The 23,150-nt window shown below is 44.4% G+C and overlaps 1 protein-coding gene across 2 annotated transcripts in view; it reads right to left on the bottom strand.

Annotated features, from left to right (window-relative positions):
* Window positions 1-22,296, bottom strand: part of fndc3ba (fibronectin type III domain containing 3Ba) — a 93,843-nt gene extending 71,547 nt beyond the window's left edge. Inside the window, exon 1 of one of the 2 annotated variants that reach the window (XM_041904317.2) lies at window positions 22,196-22,296. The gene's annotated coding sequence lies outside the window, so the exon portion shown is untranslated. The other variant, XM_041904318.2, reaches the window with a different exon arrangement.
* Between the last annotated feature and the right edge of the window lie 854 nt (window positions 22,297-23,150).

The following is a 23,150-nucleotide window of genomic DNA, read 5'->3' as shown; positions in this document are numbered from 1 at the left end:
AAACCACTTGTCAGAGAGGAACAGGTGATCTCTCATCTTTGTTGTTGTGAGTGGCAGGGGGAGGGGCTTGGTGTGTGTGTGTGTAAACAGAGAGGAAGAGGCGAAGCGAGAGGTTTCACTCTCGCCGAACTCTGTCCAAAATAAGCCCAAATCGTTTCTATGGGCATATTTTGGACCTAAGCTTATCGCCTGCCTTCCCGCCTTTGGAACAATGACTCCCATTGTTAGGGCGGAGACATGAGCATCTCATCATTATATACAGATCTCTGGTGTAAATGGGAAGGCGCACACAGCACAGAAGGAATGAAGGAGACAAGCTGACATAAAAACAACAACAACCAAAAAACATCATTCTTGTGATAAAGGCATTTGGAATATCGCGCAAAAACATACATTCGAATGAATCAAATTAATTTGATATATCGCCTAGCCCTAACACACACACACACACACACACACACACACCGCAGAGGGAGAGCGGTAGAGAAAGAGGAACAAAGGGAGTGAGAGGGAGGGACGGTGCACTGCCTGCTAAAGTACTGTGGGTGAATTGGACAGAACTGATGACCCTATACTGACGCAGCGTTTCCCACACACACATGGAAACACACACACACACGGAAACACACACACACATCATTCCTTTCCTAGTGTACAGTATAAGGGAAGGTATTGATTTCCAGAGACGATAAAAAGTCTGAAAAATTCCACAGGAACACAATCATCCACTTGTCTGTGTGTGTCTGCCGTTAGACAGAGAGTCCTGTGTAAGCGCTCCTCTCAAATTTAACATTAGAACACAAGACACTAAGGTGTCATACCCACACACACTACACCACAGATAAAGAGAACATAGTCATTGACAACCTGACCTCAACATGCCACAGTCATCACTTATACACACACACACGTCAGCTTGTCACTCCTGACCTGAGGCTTCTCATCCACCTAACAGACTGTCTGACCCACATCAAGTCTCCCCACATGACAGAGAGAGAGAGAGAGAGAGAGGGAGAGGGAGAGGGAGAAGAAGAGGAGAGGGAGAGGGAGAGGAGAGAGAGAGAGAGAGAGAGAGAGAGGAGAGAGAGAGAGAGAGAGAGAAGAGGGAGAGGGAGAGAGAGAGAGAGAGGGAGAGGGAGAGGGAGAGAGGAGAGGGAGAGGGAGAGGGAGAGAGAGAGAGAGAGAGAGAGAGAGAGAGAGAGAGCGAGAGAGAGAGAGAGAGAGAGAGAGAGAGAGAGAGAGAGAGAGAGAGAGAGAGAGAGAGAGAGAGAGAGAGAGAGAGAGAGAGAGAGAGAGAAGGGGAAAGGACAGAGAATGGGTGTCTGAACAACTGCAGTGCTACACGAGGTGAAAGAAGAAATGAAGGATTGGAAAATATGAAAGGAGACATGAGCTCTACCTGCAGGCATGCATACTGCTAGCTGTTTCCTCCGGCATGTGTGTGTGTGTGTGTTTACAGTAGAGAGAGGAGCCAAATGCCTGCAGACCGTGTAAGACGACATTACATTTACATTTACATTTACGTCATTTAGCAGACGCTCTTATCCAGAGCGACTTACAGTTAGTGAATACATTTATTTTTTTATACTGGCCCCCCGTGGGAATTGAACCCACAACCCTGGCGTTACAAACACCATGCTCTATCAACTGAGCTACATCCCTGCCAGCCATTCCCTCCCCTACCCTGGACGACGCTGGGCCAATTGTGCGCCGCCCATGAGTCTCCCGGTCGCGGCCGGCTGCGACAGAGCCTGGATTTCACTAGGGCCTGGAGTTTTTCCTAGACCATTAACACTAACAAGTGAAACGTTCCTCTCATCCCTCACACCATGTGACCTGCCCAGGGAAAACTCCAGGCTCCAGACATTATCAATGACAACAACACTTCAGCCAACTACAGGTCAATAGCTAGAGAAACGCACAATCATCACTTAGACACAAAGGGTGACATCAAACTTCTTGCAGCCTTTTCCTTGTATCCTTTAGGGATGGTTATTATGGAGGTATTAGGTAAACAGCTTGAAAGAGTGTTTTACGCAGAGTAGGATCTACTACTACTCTACACATGGTGGGAAACTGTCCCATTCAACTGTTCTGCCCCTACAAAAGGTATTCAGACCAGGAGAACACACACACACACACACACAGGAGTACCTTTGTGAGAGAGTGTAGAGAGGTGGGGAGGAGATATGAGGAGGGGGGAGGGGAGAGAGAAGGGGGTAAGAATGTTGGGCTTGTGTTAACTTTGAGGGGAACACACACACTCAGAGACAGAGAGGCTCTTTATACGAGACGGGACTCTCCCAGGATTCCCTGGCCTGCCAGCTTTCTGCCACATGTGCAGTGTGTGTGTACGTGTGTATGTGCGTACTCGCTCATAACAGAGTATGCCGTCTCCATCCCTACAAGAGAGAGAGAGAGGCTGTGTGTGTTGTAGTTGTAGTTACTCTGCCCTGTAATTGCAGTAATGATATGTCATCCACAGAGAGGAACTCAGCACGGGTGGGGTGGAATGCCTCCACACACACACACACACACACCACACACACAAACACATGTTTAAACAGGTCTCTATGTACACTGTGAGAGCTGAGGCCTTGGGGGTAGCCATTTTGAGAGATCTTTAATTTAACACCTGAGGAAGGAAATACAAGGGCATACATCCACGAAGGTTCGCACGCACACACACTCATTACAACTGTAGGCAGTTGTATAAACAGACAGTACCACGGTGACCGGACTAGCGCGATATGGACTAAATATCCTAGCACTATATTTTTCTAATTGTTTACGGTATGGCGGTATTTGACAGTATTCTTTTTTGGAATAATAAAAGTTCTACATTTGCTTTATGAGTAGTGCGTGACCCTAGGGTGGCAACACATACATTCTACGTGATTTCAATGGGTCTTTCTCCATTCTGATTGTTGTTTTATACTGTTCAATCAAACTTCAACCCAAAAAACTTCAACCCCCTCTCCCGCCACACACCCCCTCCCCATGTGCTTCTCTGCCTGGGTGCACCCTTGCTGTGACTTCTGTTGCACAGACAGCTTTTCCCACTCTAGTTTGCCACAGAATTTAGTGGGAAAAGTCACTAAATGGTATCAAAACCATAGAAACTCTCGGTGGCAGAACTCCCAAAGGCAGCCTGACAAGTAGCTGAATTTGTCTCTTTTACCAATACAAATCACTGGAGGGGTCTGAAAACTCGCTAATTATAGCGGCAAAGTCACTAAATTGGCAACACTGCGTGGTCGAGCAACAACTGCGCTCCTTGAGTGACAGGGGATGGGGCTTGGTGAGAGAGAGGGAGAGATAGGCTTGGGCGGTCTCCAGATTGTCATACCTTCATACTGACCTTGTGCCACACTAGGATATTCGGTAATACTGACACTGAACACAAGGGGCGCTATTTTCAAACCCCACTGAGCTTTGTAACCCGAAGGTTAGCAATGCTAACAAGTACATGTAGAATCCAATAGAGAATGCTAACTAAATGCTAATGAGTGCATTGCAAACATTTTATACAGTCTCTGACCTAAACTATTTTCAGGACAGACATCCCAGCTCATAAAGTTATTCTAGTAATAAAAAAATGCTACTCACAGTTTGCGGAGTAAACTATAAAAACAGACATTACACAGTTATTCTAGTAATTAAAAAATGCTACTCACAGTTTGCTGCGCCCACAAAACAAATATTAGACAGCAAGGCTCTTGATCCAGGAGGGGATTCTCTGCTGTTACCAAGCGAAGCTTGATTTTGGTAGAAGCTAACCACTTAGCTAGATAGCTAACTAGCTACTAAATTAGCAAACCAAATGCATAACTGCAGAGCATTTAGCACATTTTAGACAGTTAACTTAATAGTTAGAAGATATCTAGCTGAAAAACATTTAGTTGTGAATTCCATATTGTAACTAGATCAACTGGCGTACGCTGCACAACAGTGAGTGACTCACAAGGCTCTGGTCTCTCGTGGTTGTGTGCTTGTAAACAAACATCACGTGACTGGGGACTACCGGTAAGCTTCATAATGAAAAATTATGTGACAGGTGAAATTAAGAACTCTATCTTCTTTATCTCCTTACATATTGCACAAGTTGACTGCAGGTATTTCCTTAAAAAGTAGCTACAAATGTTCAAATATATTTTTAAAAACTTCAAACTTTCAACGGTATTGACGGTATTGAAAAACCATCCCGTGGCTATTTACAAATACCCCGGTATACATTATACTGTATATACCGTATACTACCGCCCATGCCTAGGGAGAGAGACAACTCTAAAAACAGACGTTACACACGGCGCAGTGGCGAATCACATGTAACAAACCAAACATTGAAATACCGTTACAGAAGGTAAAGCAAAAACCCAAACCGGTCTGTACATCAATACCAGTATATAGTAAAATACAGTATTCCACCCAGCCCTAGACCAGACAGACTGTTACATGTTACTAGGTTGACGATATCCAGGTAAATCTCCCTAGAAGGCAGGAACCTAGGAAGAAACCTAGAGAGGAACCAGGCTCTCTCTCCCTCTCCCATCTTGCTCCTACTCCCTGTGAATACAAGTCATTCTGTAGATGGTTCAGTAGACGGTGTGTGTGTGTGTGGATGGTTCAGAATGTGCTGACTTCAGACGTGTCAGTACTTGGCCCAGGAAAAGACAGGATCAGCACTTCTCTCTCTCTCCTTTTATTTTTTTCTATAATCTCTCCCTCTTTCCTTCACTCCTCTTTCTATCTCTCCTATTTCCTTCTCTTTCATTATGTACTCTCTCTCCTCTCACCGTCTCTCCGACATCTTTCTCCCTCTCTCTCCTCTTAATCTCTCTGAGTTCTCTCTCTCCTCTCAATCTCTCTGAGTTCTCGCTCTCCTGTTAATCTCTCTGAGTTCTCTCTCTCCTCTTAATCTCTCTGAGTTCTCTGACTCTCTCTGTTAATCTCTCTGAGTTCTCTCTCTCCTGTTAAACTCTCTGAGTTCTCTCTCTCCTCTTAATCTCTCTGGGTTCTCTCTCTCCTGTTAATCTCTCCGAGTTCTCTCTCTCCTCTTAATCTCTCTGGGTTCTCTCTCTCCTGTTAATCTCTCCGAGTTCTCTCTCTCCTCTTAATCTCTCTGAGTTCTCTCTCTCCTCTTAATCTCTCCGAGTTCTCTCTCTCCTGTTAATCTCTCCGAGTTCTCTCTCTCCTCTTAATCTCTCTGAGTTCTCTCTCTCCTCTTAATCTCTCTGAGTTCTCTCTCTCCTCTTAATCTCTCTGAGTTCTCTCTCTCCTCTTAATCTCTCTGAGTTCTCTCTCTCCTCTTAATCTCTCTGAGTTCTCTCTCTCCTGTTAATCTATCTGAGTTCTCTCTCTCCTCTTAATCTCTCTGAGTTCTCTCTCTCCTCTTAATCTCTCTGGGTTCAGAGACAACTCTGACACAAGGCGTTTGATTGGCTGAAATAGGCCTCTGCTCTCTGATAGGCTGTGACAGAGTTAGAACGAGGAGGAAGAGAAGTGAAACAGCAGTGTATTCCCATGGCCAGACTGAGTTATATAACACACACCGCCTGGACTAAGATAACACTCACACCGCCAGGCAAGGACAACTCCCTCACTCACACACACACACACACACACACACACACACACACACACACAGGGGGATAGATGAGGAGAGGAGGAGAGAGAAGAGAGGAGAGTTACCTACTGGATTTGAAACCCTGTGTGCCACAAAACTGTGTTAGCCCACAAAGCCTAAGTCTAACCATTTTCATTACACACACACACACATATTAGCATAAAGAAGCAGCAGTGTTAGCATTAAATTACCAATCCATTGGCTGAGCAGATGCTTGTCTTCCAGAGAGCACTCCCTCCCTCCTCCTCCTCCTCCTCCTCCTCCTCCTCCTCCTCCTCCTCCTCCTCCTCTTGTAGCTGGCTGTGTGTGTATGTGTGTGTGTGTGTGTGTGTGTGTATGTGTGTGTGTGTGTGTGTGTGTGTGTGTGTGTGTGTGTGTGTGTGTGTGTGTGTGTGTGTGTGTGTGTGTGGGGCTGGGCCATCAGGACTTCTGCTGTGGGTTTACTGCCTCCTGGCCCCCTGGCCCCCTGCCCAGCCACACACACACACAGCTACTGCCACGTAGCTGCTAACGCTAACACTAAGGCCAGCCCAGGGAGAGACTGACAGAGAAAGAATTTGCAGCTACAGCGCCACTCTGTTAAAAACATCACAGGAAACTACAGCGTTCAAACACATACACCATACTTAAAATGAACCGTCAACTACTATCACATTGTCATCTGAACTAACTAGGTTCGACCAGGCCCCCAGTGTCCGGTCTGGAGAGGGAAGTCACGAGCTCTGCTGGTCGGCTACTGAGCAGTGCCGAAAGCCCTGGTCTGCCCTAGAAAGCCTATGTAAATTACGATCGCCAGGACGGCCAAACAGGACGGCTGCTTTGGGCTCTAAAATGGGTTTATTATGATCAAAGTTCAATCCCCACTGTGAATTCTTTTAAAGTTCACTTCAAATCAAGATATTTAATTAAATAGTGATCCATTCTGACAACTATATTTGTAGTCACACAGGACCACGTGCTGCCACAGACCAATCACGGGCCGGAAGGCTACGAGGAGGCTCACGCCCTTTGCACGTGCACCCAGCAGCATTGGGTTGACTCTCTCAGGCAGGATGAAACCAATCTACATCGACCATGATCCTTTGCTAGTTACAACCACTTTCACCATGATCCTTAGCGATTATTTCGTGCCATTCAGCCCCATACAGCAATATGGTGCACTTCAAATACTTCCGGCTTCATGTGACATCGGGAGTTTTCCACAGGAATATGTGGATGACGTCAGCGCTATCAATATCTACTGCTTTTAAAATCTATGGGTTCAACTTCAACCAATCAGATCTCTCCTTCCCAAAATGCCTTCTGTTGATGTTTGCAGCCACACACATAGGCTTTTTCCTCTTCAACCCTGTCCTCATCTCATCTTCCTCCTCCTCTAGCTCTTCATTCCTCTCTCAATCCCACAGCTCCAGAGCCAGAGACTGAGCCAGAGCCATATGTAGCCCAAATTGAGGCACTGATCCTGGGGAGAGCTCTATGTGAGCCCCCCTTACACCCTGGATCTCTGGAGCTCAGACAGACCTACCCTTACTGAGACCAGGGGTGAATATAAAACACACACTGGCCACAGGCTCAGGCACACTCCATCATATGGAAATTCACCTAGTCCAAGTGCACATACACATCATAGCACCACAACACCATACCACAACACAACACAACACCACAGCAGACGGAACCTCGACATGACTGTTATTTGTAATGATGTGGGGTCAATGATCATAAGGGGTCTGACAGACAGTTAGGGTCAGGGGTTAAGGGTTGGGGTTAGAGGTTAAGGTTAGCGTGATGTCTAAGCTAGCTAGCTTGCTTTGCCAAGCCCCTCCCTCTTTGATGGCAAACAGGAAACAAAAACATCCCTCCCTCCCGCCCTCCTTCCATCCATCCATCCCTCCCACCTCCTTACCCTCCCTTTTCCCCACTCACCTCCAAAACATTATTCTCTCTTTTCTCTCCTCTCTTCCCCTCTCTCCCTTTTCCTTTCCTCCCCCTTTCTTATCGTCAGGGAGTGAAAGAGGAAGGGACAGAGAGAGAAAAGAAGAGAGAGAAAAATGGAAAGAAAGCGGGAGAGAAGGAGAGCGAGAGAGAGAGAGCGGGGGGGAGGGGATTAGGGGTTGGGGTGGAGTTATGTTGTTCCCGCTAAATCATCCCACATGGTTAAGCGTGCTTAGTTTAAGCAAACACTGCTACTTCCTCCTTGTCAGAACCAACACACACAGACACACAGACACAGACACCTTGACCTATGCAATGGCAGCTCAAGCCTTCAAATACAGACATACAAACCCCAGCCCCCACCCCCCCAACACACACATATCCAACCCCTATCCTGTCTTAGACCTACACTGTACCCCACCACAGCTTCTCTCTCCCCACCCTAAACCCTGAGTGTTGAAGGGGAAGTACCACTCCAAAACACTTCTGGGCCCTTTATAACACTTGCCTGGACATTTTTCATCACCCCAGACAGTTGTTAGGTCCATTGCTTGAGTATTTAGATTTCTGTATTTTTATATAGAAATACTACATTTCCAGAATCACCTAAAATGCATAAAAAAACGATGTATATTTATCGTTACATAAGCAGCGGTTGATGTCTCAACACTGATTTGCCAAATAAGTGTATTTTTGATGTAGAAAGTGTAACAGAACAACAGCCTTCTTGGTGCTTGCACAAGGACTTCTATATCCTCTGTCATCCGGTTGATACTCTCCTTTGTGGTTCTAAGATTGATCATTACAGGAGGCGGGACGAAGGAGCGTCTCACTATTGGTCTTCAAGAAAGAAAGTCAGGACAACAGGAAGTAAACAAAGCGATACTAGCTAGTAGTAGTAGCAGAGACAACTAACCCATTGTTATATCTGTGGTAGTAGTATTGGCACAGACAAAAGGGGAAACCTATCTGGCCAAAATGAGGTGCATTGAACCCGGGTGCGCTAACGCCCCTGTCAGATACAGACAAACTGCACATTTCCACTCCTTTCCTGCCCGCGAACGCAATAGAGCTTTGTGTCAGGCATGGCTGCAGGCCATCCAACATCCTGAGTATGGTGTCCATACTGCACCTGAAGTCACTCACCAGTTGCGGTTGTCAGTGTGCAGTGATCATTTTGTGGCCACTGACTACATGGTGACCATTTGAAACTGGGTTCTGTTCCCACCGTCTTTCCATGGGCGACAAAGTTCCAGCCATTCGAGGTAAGTTAGGTTGCTAGCTAGCCAGTTAAGTGGCTAACACATGTTGCTAACGTTAGTACAAATAATTTAGGACCCTTTCTGTTTGCCATCCGCAAGTATTTTGTTTGCTACTGTAACGGTAATGTTATCCTGTCCTACTGACTGTTTGGTTTTTACTTGGCTTTGTGATGCAATTCCATTTTCCAATACGTTTCTTATACAATACTGATAACAATTCCATTTTCCATTACATTTCCAATACTAATAAGAAGCTTTACAGTTTTCTGTTAGTGCTATTGATTGCATCAAATGACTGGCATGCCCTAGCCTTGCTCTGGCCTTCGAATATCACTTCATGCCCTGAATTGACACGGAATTACAGTTTTACACCAGCCAACATCACCAATGAAACCAAGCCAGATGCCACTTGTCCTGCGCATGCAATTGAGCAGCCCTGTAAAGCCTCACCCCTTTATGGTCGCCAAGGAGGTCCCTCAACAACACATCTGAAGGTAGACTGTACCATTACTCCACACACTAGGTAGACAGTAGACTGTACCATTATGCCACACACTAGGTAGACAGTAGACTGTACCATTACTCCACACACTAGGTAGACGGTAGACTGTACCATTACTCCACACACTAGGTAGACAGTAGACTGTACCATTACTCCACACACTAGGTAGACAGTAGACTGTACCATTACTCCACACACTAGGTAGACGGTAGACTGTACCATTATGCCACACACTAGGTAGACAGTAGACTGTACCATTACTCCACACACTAGGTAGACAGTAGACTGTACCATTACTCCACACACTAGGTAGACAGTAGACTGTACCATTACTCCACACACTAGGTAGACGGTAGACTGTACCATTACTCCACACACTAGGTAGACAGTAGACTGTACCATTACTCCACACACTAGGTAGACAGTAGACTGTACCATTAATCCACACACTAGGTAGACAGTAGACTGTACCATTATGCCACACACTAGGTAGACAGTAGACTGTACCATTACTCCACACACTAGGTAGACAGTAGACTGTACCATTACTCCACACACTAGGTAGACAGTAGACTGTACCATTACTCCACACACTAGGTAGACAGTAGACTGTACCATTATGCCACACACTAGGTAGACAGTAGACTGTACCATTACTCCACACACTAGGTAGACAGTAGACTGTACCATTACTCCACACACTAGGTAGACAGTAGACTGTACCATTATGCCACACACTAGGTAGACAGTAGACTGTACCATTATGCCACACACTAGGTAGACGGTAGACTGTACCATTATGCCACACACTAGGTAGACGGTAGACTGTACCATTATGCCACACACTAGGTAGACGGTAGACTGTACCATTACTCCACACACTAGGTAGACAGTAGACTGTACCATTACTCCACACACTAGGTAGACAGTAGACTGTACCATTATGCCACACACTAGGTAGACAGTAGACTGTACCATTATGCCACACACTAGGTAGACGGTAGACTGTACCATTACTCCACACACTAGGTAGACAGTAGACTGTACCATTACTCCACACACTAGGTAGACAGTAGACTGTACCATTACTCCACACACTAGGTAGACAGTAGACTGTACCATTACTCCACACACTAGGTAGACGGTAGACTGTACCATTATGCCACACACTAGGTAGACAGTAGACTGTACCATTATGCCACACACTAGGTAGACGGTAGACTGTACCATTATGCCACACACTAGGTAGACGGTAGACTGTACCATTATGCCACACACTAGGTAGACAGTAGACTGTACCATTATGCCACACACTAGGTAGACAGTAGACTGTCATTGCCATTTTAAGGTATTCCGTCCACTCCTCCACACCACCTCGCTACCAGCACTCCCACACAGCAGAGCCCCGGCCACAGACAGATGGCTCAGACCATATCCAGGTAAACCCACCCTCCCCCAGGTGCCCTCTGCTCCACCCTTCTGGCTGTGTGTGGGTGGGTGGTGTAGCTTCTCTGTGCTTGGCTGATACCAGGCGGTGTGAGAGATGGCTAACACTCATCCTACCTGTCTGTCCTGAAGTGTTTCTGTGAAAACCATTGAAAACCACATATCCGTCTCTCCACCCCTTCCCTAAACTAGGCTTCGCTGTCCCTGTCGTCTGAGCAGCCACCAGCCCCGTCCTCCTTTCTCTCTACATTCCCGCCTGACTCCAGACCCCACAGCCGCGGCATCAATGTCAATGCAGCACCATTCCAGTCCATGCAAGTGGTAGGCTTTGTTAATGGGGGACTTATAACTGACAACGCTTCATTTGAACAAAACCGTCACACACACACACACACACACACACACACACACACACACACACACACACACACACACACACACACACACACACACACACACACACACACACACACACACACACACACAGGGTATCTGACAGGATACCAGACACCTCTAAATAAAAGCATCTATCTGTTTGTATTTGTTTCCCTCAGGTGTTCAATCTGAATGGTCATGTGCCCCTCACAAATGAAGCTCTGAAGCAAACCCATTTCCCTAGAAGCTACCGCCAGGGCTTCAGCAGCCAAGCAGAGCACTTTGTGGAGCAGCTGGACATCCAGAAAGATGCACTAGTCTGGTGAGAGAGGGGCTGGTGTGGTGGTTGGGGATGTGGCATAGACAAGCTGAGTTGGAGAGCTTGGAAAATAATATTGCTTTTCATACGTTTTATAATGACCATGGTGTCCTCGTTTGTAGGAGGCTTCCACACCCAAGACCAAGTGATGTCGTCGGCAGGCGGCCACCAGGGTCCCAGGGTCCAGGCTTTGGGCGGCCAAGCAAGTCAATATATCTCAGGATGTTTTATCCTAACTGTTGCACACAAGTGGCTGTAACAGTATTGGTATGTGTGATCTAGAACAGCCTGCCTGAGTCGACTGCGGAGATGGAAATAGGACTTCTCCCACCTGTTACTGTCTCTACACCACTGTCCATGATAGCTTGCTTACGAACGGAGCGTAACTAATGCTGAGTGACAGTAATTGTTGTGTTTTATAAACTGGGTGGTTTGAGCCATGAATGCTGATTGGCTGAAAGCCGTGGTATATCAGTATACCACGGGTATGACAAAACTTTTATTTTTTCCTGCTCTAATTATGTTGGTAACCAGTTTATAATAGCAATAAGGCACCTCGGGGGTTTGTGGTATATGGCCAATATACCACGGCTAAGGGCTGTGTCCAGGCACTCCGCGTTGCGTTGCGCATAAGAACAGCCCTTAGCCATGGTATATTGGCCATATACCACACACCCCCGGGCCTTATTGCTTAATTATATGTTTTACAATGTCTTTATAGTTTATGTGTTTAAAAAGTGTTCATTTAAAAAACTTGGAATACAATGTTATTTCTTTAAAACATTTATTTGTATACTATGTCGTGAGCCCCCTCTACCTCCTGGAATCCAACGTAGCTTGGGGTCAGCGTTGGGGTCAGGGTATTTAGATCGAATTGCTGCGACCACACAGGCTGGGAGTACCCGGCGTTGGCCTCGACCGAGACGTTCACCCCACAGCATCCACTCCAAAGTGATCCTGTAGGAAACCAGTCTGTATTGTCTAGACGAGAGAGAAAATAACTACATGACAATGTTATATACAACAATCAAAAGAATATATAGGTCTAGGCCTATACAACATAATATATAACTATGGGCTCAGGGATCATTAGGCCTATTCATTTATAAGCCATATTGATGATGGCACAAAATGATTGACAGCTCGCTTGGTCTTGTAGGCTTGGAGACTGTATGGCCGACTCATTGTTGAAAGGGTGTGAGTGGTCAAGTGTGAGGCTGTTTGTCTTCCTCTTTAGTGTGTGGGTTAACAGGCTAATCAAGATATTAGTGGTGTAAACGCTAGACTGGCAATTGCAGCAAAAAAAAATCAGTGGTGGAAAAATGGTCATACTTGAGTAAAAGTAAAGATACCATAATAGAAAATGACTCAAGTAAAAGTAAAAGTCACCCAGTAAAATACTACTTGAGTAAAAGCCTGAAAGTATTTGGTTTTAAATATATTTAGGTATCAAAAATACATGTAATTGCTAAAATATACATAAAAATGGAAATCATTTCAAATTCCTTCTATTAAACAAACCAGACGGCACCATTTTCTTTTTATTTACGGATAGCCAGGGGCTAGGGCTCTCCAGACATCATTTACAAACAAAGCATGTGTGTTTAGTGAGTCTGCCAGATCAGAGGCAGTAGGGATGACCAGGGATGTTCTCTTGATAAGTGCGTGAATTGGACCATTTTCCTGTCCTGCTAAGCATTTAAAATGTAACTAATACTTTTGGGTGTCAGGGAAAATGTACGGAGTAAAAAGGACATCATTTTTCATTAGGAATGTAGTGTAAATTAGGAAGTAAAAGTAAAAGTAGTCAAAAATATAAATAGTAAAATTAAGTACAGATACCCAAAAAGATTACTTAAGTAGTACTTTAAAGTATTTTTACTTAAGTACTTTACACCACTGCATTTTGTTCACTACCACTATTGACTTTATACTTCTTACACTGTTTGGTAATATACAATATAGATTATTTAGACCATATGGTGAAGTGCGCATCCCATACGTTCTATTTATGTGGCGCATCCACTCGTTCTAGACACTGTTTACTTAACTTCAAGGGGAGACTCCTGTAGCCAGTTATATTATGGAGTGTAGGCAGGTTACTAGAAAATACAGTTGGGTGTCATTAGCTAGCTATTCATTTGCATCTTAGAGAGTAATAATAAAATGGATCCTAATTTCCAAAACACTTACACTTTAGAGTGCTTCCCATTTGGGCCGCCAGGTGTGGCACATGCTTCCAGTTGATCCTGGGCATTCTGAAAAACGTCTCCAGAACTCCAGGATTGATGTTTACACACACACGCAAGTCTTTTTTCTTCTGCATCATCGGTCTGATGCTCGACCTCCTCCATTATGGGAATCAGCTAGTTCCAGTGGGTAGAATTAACTTATAAACTACATCTAAATACTCAAGCGATAAGCCTAAAAACTGTCTGGGGTGGTGACAAATGGCCAGGCAAGTGTTATAAAAGTCCCAGAAGTGTTTTTTTAGTGGTACTTCCCCTTTAAGGCCCGCACAGACTGTATGATTTTAGCCGTCTTCTGCCACGGTTTTGCCGTACCAGAAAAATGTCCACGTTGTGAGCAAATTCTTAGGTCGCAAACGATGGTCGGAAGTCTTGGCTCGTTCAGTGTGACAGGGTCTACGTCTGCCAATTAAGCAACTACGTGCGGTCGTAGGCTCCAACAAAGTTCTGGCAATGTCCGATCCCGGTGATTGACCAATAGGAACACGGCTGGCACTGAGCATGAACACAATAATATGATTATTGTGAATAGTCAGATTAATATAATAGTTTGATTGAAACGCTAACATGCCTTTCAAGAAGAACGATTTCCTTAACAATCTTGTTTAGACTACATGACACATCTGAAATCAGGCTCCCTGGTGGGATTTTGATAAATGCACAAAATAAACATTCTACCACAGCAACCATGCTATTTTTGGGAAGTTCAGACTTATAAAGTCTGTATGTGAAAACTATTTCTAGATGCATACTTTAACTTTTTCCGAACTCAGTTGGCTTTCTGGCGCTGCTGGTGCTGCCCCATGCGCAGATCAAATACACTGCAGCAGTTGACGTAGCCTGTGCAAGCCAACAACAGAATGTGACAACAGAACTGAAGCAAATTGTACAATCTAACCAGGTTGAAATCAAGATTTTAAATTGGTAACATCGCACAGTGTGGCATTTAGTAATCGTAAAAGACTGAATTCAACATACAGTGTGGGAGAGTGCCTTGAGAGAGTAAGAAAGAAATTGAGAAACATATCCAACCAAAAACATAGAGACCCAGAAAACCTGAGCCTACGCCTTCACTATGGTGAATCACTAAAACAATACAGATATACACTATAGAAAAAGAAGGAACGGTACGTCAGAAATCAGCTCAATGTGATTGAAGAATCCATAGACTCGAACCACTTCTGGGAAAATTGGAAAACACTAAACAAACAACACATTTAACATTTTAGCAGATGGTCTTATCCAGAGCGACTTACAGTTAGTGAGTGCATACATTTTCATACTGGCCCCCATGGCCATCGAACCCACAACCCTGGCGTTGCAAGCGCCATGCTCTACCAACTGAGCTACACGGGGCCAACAACACATGAAGAGCACGAATCACTAGCAGTCCATCACCTAAACTACTCAGCCACCTCTCTCTGTGCTTTACGAGCGGCAGTCGCCCCTCCTACCATTGGTTGCTAATGTCAAAACCTTTCAGTGCAATGCAAGGGAGCGAAGAACAAATGCCAGACGACAAGGACGGGACTCGAACCCATGCATTCAGAGCACAATGGATTAGCAGTCCTCGGCCACCTCGTCTCCAAAATGGAGATGTATGGGTAAACCACTTCTCCAATCTTTTTGGCCCTATAACAAAGAACAACAGCAAAAACATATACATGATCAAATACAAATCTTAGAATCAACTATTAAAAGACTACCAGAACCCACTGCATTCTCCAATTACATTGAATGAACTACTGGACAAAATACAAACCCTCCAACCCAAAAAGGCCTGTGGTGTTGATGGTATCCTCAATTAAATGATAAAATATACAGACCACAAATTCCAATTGGCTATACTTAAACTCTTTAACATCATCCTTAGCTCTGGTATCTTCCCCAATATTTGGAACCAAGGACTGATCACCCCAATCCACAAAAGTGGAGACAAATTTGACCCCAATAACTAACGTGGGACATGCGTCAACAGCAACCTTGGGAAAATCCTCTGCATTATAATTAACAGCAGACTTGTACATTTCCTCAGTGAAAACAATGTATTGAGCAAATGTCAAATTGGCTTTTTACCAAATTACCGTACGACAGACCACGTATTCACCCTGCACACCCTAATTGACAAACAAAACAAAACAAAGGCAAAGTCTTCTCATGCTTTGTTGATTTCAAAAAAGCTTTTGACTCAATTTGGCATGAGGGTCTGCTATACAAATTGATGGAAAGTGGTGTTGGGGGAAAAACATACAACATAATAAAATCCATGTACACAAACAACAAGTGTGCAGTAAAAATTGGCAAAAAACACACACATTTCTTTCCACAGGGCCGTGGGGTGAGTCAGGGATGCAGCTTAAGCCCCACCCTCTTCAACATATATATCAACGAATTGGCGAGGGCACTAGAACAGTTTGCAGCACCCGGCCTCACCCTACTAGAATCTGAAGTCAAATGTCTACTGTTTGCTGATGATCTGGTGCTTCTGTCCCCAACCAAGGAGGCCCTACAGCAGCACCTAGATCTGGACCCTGACAGTAAATCTCAGTAAGACAAAAATAATGGTGTTCCAAAAAAGGTCCAGTTGCCAGGACCACAAATACAAATTCCATCTAGACACCGTTGCCCTAGAGCACACAAAAAACTATACATAACTTGGTCTAAACATCAGCGCCACAGGTAACTTCCACAAAGCTGTGAACGATCTGAGAGACAAGGCAAGAAGGGCCTTCTATGCCATCAAAAGGAACATAACATTCGACATACCAATTAGGATCTGGCTAAAAATACTTGAATCAATTATAGAACCCATTGCCCTTTATGGTTCTGAGGTCTGGGGTCCACTCACCAACCAAGAATTCACAAAATGGGACAAACACCAGATCGAGACAAAAATATCCTCTGTGTACAACGTAAAACACCAAATAATGCATGCAGAGCAGAATTAGGCCGCTACCCGCTAATGATTAAAATCCAGAAAAGAGCCGTTAAATTCTACAACCACCCACCTAAAAGGAAGCGATTCCCAAACCTTCCATAACAAAGCCATCACCTACAGAGAGATGAACCTGGAGAAGAGTCCCCTAAGCAAGCTGGTCCTGGGGCTCTGTTCACAAACACAAACAGACCCCACAGAGCCCCAGGACAGCAACACAATTAGACACAACCAAATCATGAGAAAACTAAAAGATAATGACTTGACACATTGGAAAGAATTTACAAAAAAACAGAGCAAACTAGAATGCTATTTGGCCCTAAACAGAGAGTACACAGTGGCAGAATACCTGACCACTATGACTGACCCAAAATTAAGGAAATCTTTGACTACGTACAGACTCAGTGAGCATAGTCTTGCTATTGAGAAAGGCCGCCGTAGGCAGACCTGGCTCTCAAGAGAAGACAAGCTATGTGCACACTGCCTACAAAATGAGGTGGAAACTGAGCTGCACTTCCTGCAAAATGTATAACCATATTAGAGACACATACTTCCCTCAGATTACACAGACCCACAAAGAATTTGAAAACAAATCCAATTTGTTTTCAAAAACATAAAGTCAAAAAATACAACAGAAAATATATATACAGTGTGTGCAAATTTCATTTGCACACACTGTATATATATTTTCTGTTGTATTTTTTGACTTTGTTTTTTTACCCCATATGTAACTCTGTGTTGTTGTTTTTATCGCACTGCTTTGCTTTATCTTGGCCAGGTCGCAGTTGTTAATGAGAACTTGTTCTCAACTGGCTTACCTGGTTAAATAAAGGTGAAATAAAAAATTAAACATTCAAAAAAATTTGGGATAAACTCCCATATCTATTGGGTGAAATACCACAGTGTGCAATCACAGCAGCAAGATTTGTGACCTGTTGCCACAAGAAAGGGGCAACCAGTGAAGAACAAACACCATTGTAAATACAACCCATATTTATGTTGATTTATTTTCTTTAACTATTTGGACATCATTACAACACTGTATATAGTCATAATATGACACTTGTCTTCATTCTTTTGGAATTTTTGTGAGTGTAATGTTTACTGTTAATTTTTTTATTGTTTATTTCACTTTTGTTTATTATCTATTTCACTTGCTTTGGCAATGTAAACTTATATTTCCCATGCCAATAAAGCCCCTTAAATTGAAATGTAAATTGAGAGAGAGAGAGAGAGAGAGAGAGAGAGAGAGAGAGAGAGAGAGAGAGAGAGAGAGAGAGAGAGAGAGAGAGAGAGAGAGAGAGAGAGAGAGATCGAGAGAGATCGAGAGAGAGAGAGAGAGGGGGGGGATCACAGTGAAAAACCATGCACATTCCTCCCAGGATACACATTCCACTGTGTATTGGAATATATCCTCAGAATGCGTGGTCTCCCTTAGTGTGGGTGTGTGAGCGTGCATGTATGTGTGACAAAGGAAGGGTAGAGAGTTAATCCGTTAGAATAATATGGAATTAATCCCAAAGAGTGGAGAGGACATTGTGGTGAGGTGGGGATGGAACTGGCACGCACACACATACGTATAGGCTACACACACACACACATCCTGAGGCCTGATTGAGGAGGAGGAATTTGACCTTGTGACCCCAGGTTGGGGGAGGTGTGTGTGTGTGTGTGTGTGTGTGTGTGTGTGTGTGTGTGTGTGTGTGTGTGTGTGTGTGTGTGTGTGTGTGTGTGTGTTTATGATGATTTGTAGGGGTCCTGTTGGAGGCAAGGAGGGGAAAATAAAAATAAATGGGGAAAAGGGGGAAGAGAGAGGAGGTGGAAATGACAGAGGTATGTAAGTAGGGGAGGAGGGGGTGTGGCATGGCCTGGGTGATGCTCATGTTTCTAGCCTATCATTATAACAATGTATTGAGTTATTGCAGCAATCTAGCAACAATTTCTATTTCCTTTTGGCTTTTGAAGAAGATTTAGCAGTATACTGCCACACACAAACACACACATCCGTGAAAACACACACCTGCATAAAACAGCCATTAAGAGCAGATGGAACTTTCCATAGCCATGCTAACACGCCTAGCATGCTAATGCAGGCACGAAAATGTGAGTTATGTCACAGATGTGTGTGTGTGTGTATGTGTGTACTAATGTAGGCACGCTCACTCACTAAGACCAACGAGACAAACACACGTTTACCTTCCGCTGTTAGCGGCTAGGCTAGGAGAAGCTAATGTTGCTAGCCATGAGTGACATATTAATAACGTAGCTACCCTAAGGAAAGCTAACACTGACAGCAATGAAATTCACTACAATAATGCAGGAGGATGTTAGCTGCAATGCTAACAGAAGCTAACACTGCTAGCTAGTCCCAAAGTCTACAGTGGCAGCCATAGGATACGGTAGAGTTCTCTTCATGGTCTGAGAGAGACATAGAGCCCTGCATCCCCAAGGAGGGCACAGGGGACAAGAGAAAGACGGGGGAGAGGAGAGGGAGGGTTGGAAAGGGGGGATTGAAATACTTATTTTATCTCTGTCTAAATCAACTCTCAACAATGCAGGAAATCACCAAGAGGAGAAAATGAGGGGAAATAGGGGGGGGAAGAGGGAGGAGGAGAGAGGAGGGGAGAGGGAGGCAAAAAGAGCGAGAGAGAAATATAAATAAAAGGAGAAAGAGAAGGAGGAGGGTAAATATTACAGGTCTGTGCCAAGTAAACATAAGGCGCTGGGATACTTCAACAAAGATCCAGCCTTCAGAGTGTGTGTGTGTGTGGAGGAAATGAAGGAAGAGAGAGAAGGCCTCTGTCTGTGAATCTGATGGAACCTTCCTGTGAATGCTCTGTTGCTCAGTCAAGGGGGACAGAATAGGGAGGAGAACCACTCAGCACAGTGGCAGGCAACAGAGGGAAACTTTTCGTTAATACACACACACACACACACACACAAGGCTGGGATATCATTGGCTATCAGCTTTGTCTGGGGTTCTGAGAATGTCAAGACAATCATCATTCAACACACACGCGCGCACGCAGTCGTCCCAAACGCACACACACACACACACTCCTGAGACAGACACATTTGCTCCTGACACAAAGTCACACTTTAGGTTAGGGATGACATATTAGGTACTAATTTGCAGTTGTGTAAGTGTCTATATGTAGGTAAGTAAAACTTTAAAATGCAGTATTTCCCACTTAACCAAGAGGTATATTTCATTAACTTAAATAAATGAAAGTCATACTTCATCATACTTGATCAGCTGGTTACCCCCTGGTAGTCATCCTGTGTGTGTCATTCATTCATGATTTGGAGAAAGATAAATACATCCAAGTCAGACTCTATCCTGTTTAGTCTGTTTCAGGAAGTACCCGTCTGTTGCATCTCTAGGTTCCAGACCTTTCTGAGGACATCTCTCTCCTGTCCATTCCAGATGCTAACCACATGACCTCAGTGGAAAAGAATGCTTCTCCCAGCGTGACCAGTGAGAAGGCTCAGCCACAGGAAGCAGGAAGCTGCTGCCAGCTGACCAGACCAGACCGCCCACATGGTCCTACGGTGGCCTGCAAGGCTCAGTCGGAGACAGGCCTAAAGACTGTAGTCCCCCCCCCCCCACACACACACACACACCTGTAGCCAGTTTAGGAACAAAAACCCCTACCCAGCCATAACGTGCCAAAACACCTCCAGGACAGTCACCTTCTAGTTATGATGGCAATAGGAATGTTACAGTTATGTTATTGTTACTGATGTTATTCTAGTGTGGATTCCAATACTGTTACTGTTGTTATTGTTATGATGTTCCTGATATGCAACACCATGTGACATCATGGGAGAATAGTCTGCTGCTGAACTCTGCATACACACACACACACACACACACACACACACCTATAGGACAGTTGATACAACACCTGACAAGCCAATACCTCAACACAAAAATGAAATAATTAAATCATTATAATTATATATAGGACAACTGTAGATGACATATTATGATTATAACTCTATGGGCCACCAACACAGGAGTTCTTCCAAAGATCTATAGATGAGGTGAAAAAGCATGTTTTATTAAAACTCTTCAGAACTTAATCTATAACTGTAGAAGTCTGATTCCACCGCAAATCACAGACACGGATTTTCCCCGAGAAAGAGTCTGAGATATCACTTTTCCAGGATAAAAGCACACTCACACACACAGAAGGCCACATCAGCTTTACAGCAAAGGAATGTCATCTGACGTCATCTATTTGGGATCGGATTTCTCATATTTTCTGTGCCATGGTGTTTCTGTGTGTGTTACTTATGCTATTTTTCTCCAACTTGCCCTCTAGATCCAGCGTTCGCAACTCAACGACATAGCAATATTATCAGAACGACATAACAACGTTATAACGGCTATATCACCGTGACACAACACCCTAGGGATAATGACGAGCATATCCCATAATACCCTAACATTAAGTTAGCTTGTAGCCTACTTAAAACAAAGTTTCCTTTCAACTAAGGGTATCGACTCATCGGCGAATAAAGAAAAACGTTTTCTAAATAAAAAAGTGAAGAATCGACTTTAAAAAGTGTGACAACAATAGGCTTGTCGTTTGGAAACAAAATCATTAACCGCATGAAATAACTGCATTGGACTTCCACGTCTGCAGAGAGAGAGAGAGAGAGAGGGGGAGAGAGGGGGGAGAGAGAGAGAGAGAGAGAGAGAGAGAGAGAGAGAGAGAGCAGACAGGCAGACTTACTGGAATGCCAGGCTATGCTGGAGTTGAGAGACCTCTCTTCTCTCCCCTTCGGACACAGTATCCTCTCCTCAATCGGCTACAAACTACACAGTCTCGGAGAAGTGCGTTGTGATCGTATACAATAACAATTCACCATCGGTAATATCATTAATGCAATAAAGAGCTACATTGTATCCCTCCATTTCCACTATTTCATAATCCCTGCCATATCGTCATCTCAGCATCTTGCATTCCAAATTTTTTTTTAATGAAGTAAAACAGACATACTTCGCTTTGATCAATTAAAACAGTGTTTTTAAACAGACACCACTGGGCCTGTGGATTGTTATGTAAAGAACAGAGGAGATAGAAAGAGAAAGAGAGAGAGAAGAGAAAGAGTTTTAGCCTGTTGCGCACTCACTTCTTCAACGTCAGTCTCTGCGAAGACGAAAAAGCATTATTTCGCAAAACAGCAGAAATGGCCCACAACGCAAACAAAATCCTGTAAACGATATCACTTTCCGATATGACTGCGATATAAAAAACCAAAACTTTAATGGCCACGGGTTTTTTTTACTTTCCACGCAGTTTCGGACACGAAGTAAAAAAAATCCCTAAAAGTTTCGATTCCCCCCCTCAGCCAGTTTTCCCTTTTCCTCTCCTCTCGCCAGCTCACCCAGACAGTCTGCCGGCGTCACAGCTCCATAAGCAAGCACTCACACAATCCCCCAAAACTTCTTAACTCCCAATTTAAGACGATGTCCTATTCGAATAAGTCGTTTTAACATGTAACAGAACACCATAAAAGTGTAGAATAGAACTCACCTCACTGCAATAAAATAATCTTGAAACAGACGTTCGCTGCTGTGTGTTATTTTTTCTCCAGGGTTGGTTGCTGGATCCCCCTGCCTAGACTCTGCCCGCGCGGCGCGCTCTCTGGGACAATCCGAGCTGTCAATCAAACCCTGCGGCGGCACATGGAGATTAAAGCCCGCCCATTTCTACCGTAATACCTTCTATACCACGCATACCCACTTCTACTGTAGTATTGTGGTGTGTGTATCTGAGAGTAGGGCCTAGATTCAATCCGTGGCGCTGAAGATCCGCTGTTTAGCGCGATTGAAATTTAAAAGCAATGTTCCCAGGTTTGCGGATACTGCATTCTCGGTAAACGCTGCATATATCAGCTCAATCGGAAATTACCTTATAATTTCAATCACGCTATACCCATACATATTTAATCTAGGCCTAGAGCTAGACTTACTTCTGCCGCCACCCAAGGCATGGGATTTAGTGTTGCAGGGAGTAGTGCTCTCGCCTCTGCACCACCTGATCCATGGATCAAGCCCCATACAGCTCACTCTCTCTCCACATCAGCCTGTCACATTGGCGGCAGAGGTGAGATGGCCGTTGTAGGAGCATACCTGTTGGCATGTGGGGCTCGTCTTAGTGCAAGGCAGGAGCAAAAGCCTGCAGCTGTCTCCAGTTAGATGGATTTGTAACAGGCCCAATATGGGTAATCCTGCAGGAGGATTGGGCAAGGTCAGGAGGACGGTTGGCCGGCCCTGGTCTAGAAATAAAGAGGATATGAAACCTTAGTATACTATATAATGTCTGTTGTACTGCACATGACTCATCTATTGTATGTATGATGAATGTGTTATTGTACATCTGCCCAGGGACTGCATGGGGACCAACATGACCTGTTTATTATCTGGTACAATGCATCAGATTCAGCCTCTGAGATTTATGTCTTAATTGTGCATGGTCTCAAATAAAC

This window comes from Coregonus clupeaformis, chromosome 26 (genome assembly GCF_020615455.1).
Source record: "Coregonus clupeaformis isolate EN_2021a chromosome 26, ASM2061545v1, whole genome shotgun sequence".
Classification (NCBI taxonomy): domain Eukaryota; kingdom Metazoa; phylum Chordata; class Actinopteri; order Salmoniformes; family Salmonidae; genus Coregonus; species Coregonus clupeaformis.
This window is presented reverse-complemented; position numbering and strand designations above follow the sequence as displayed.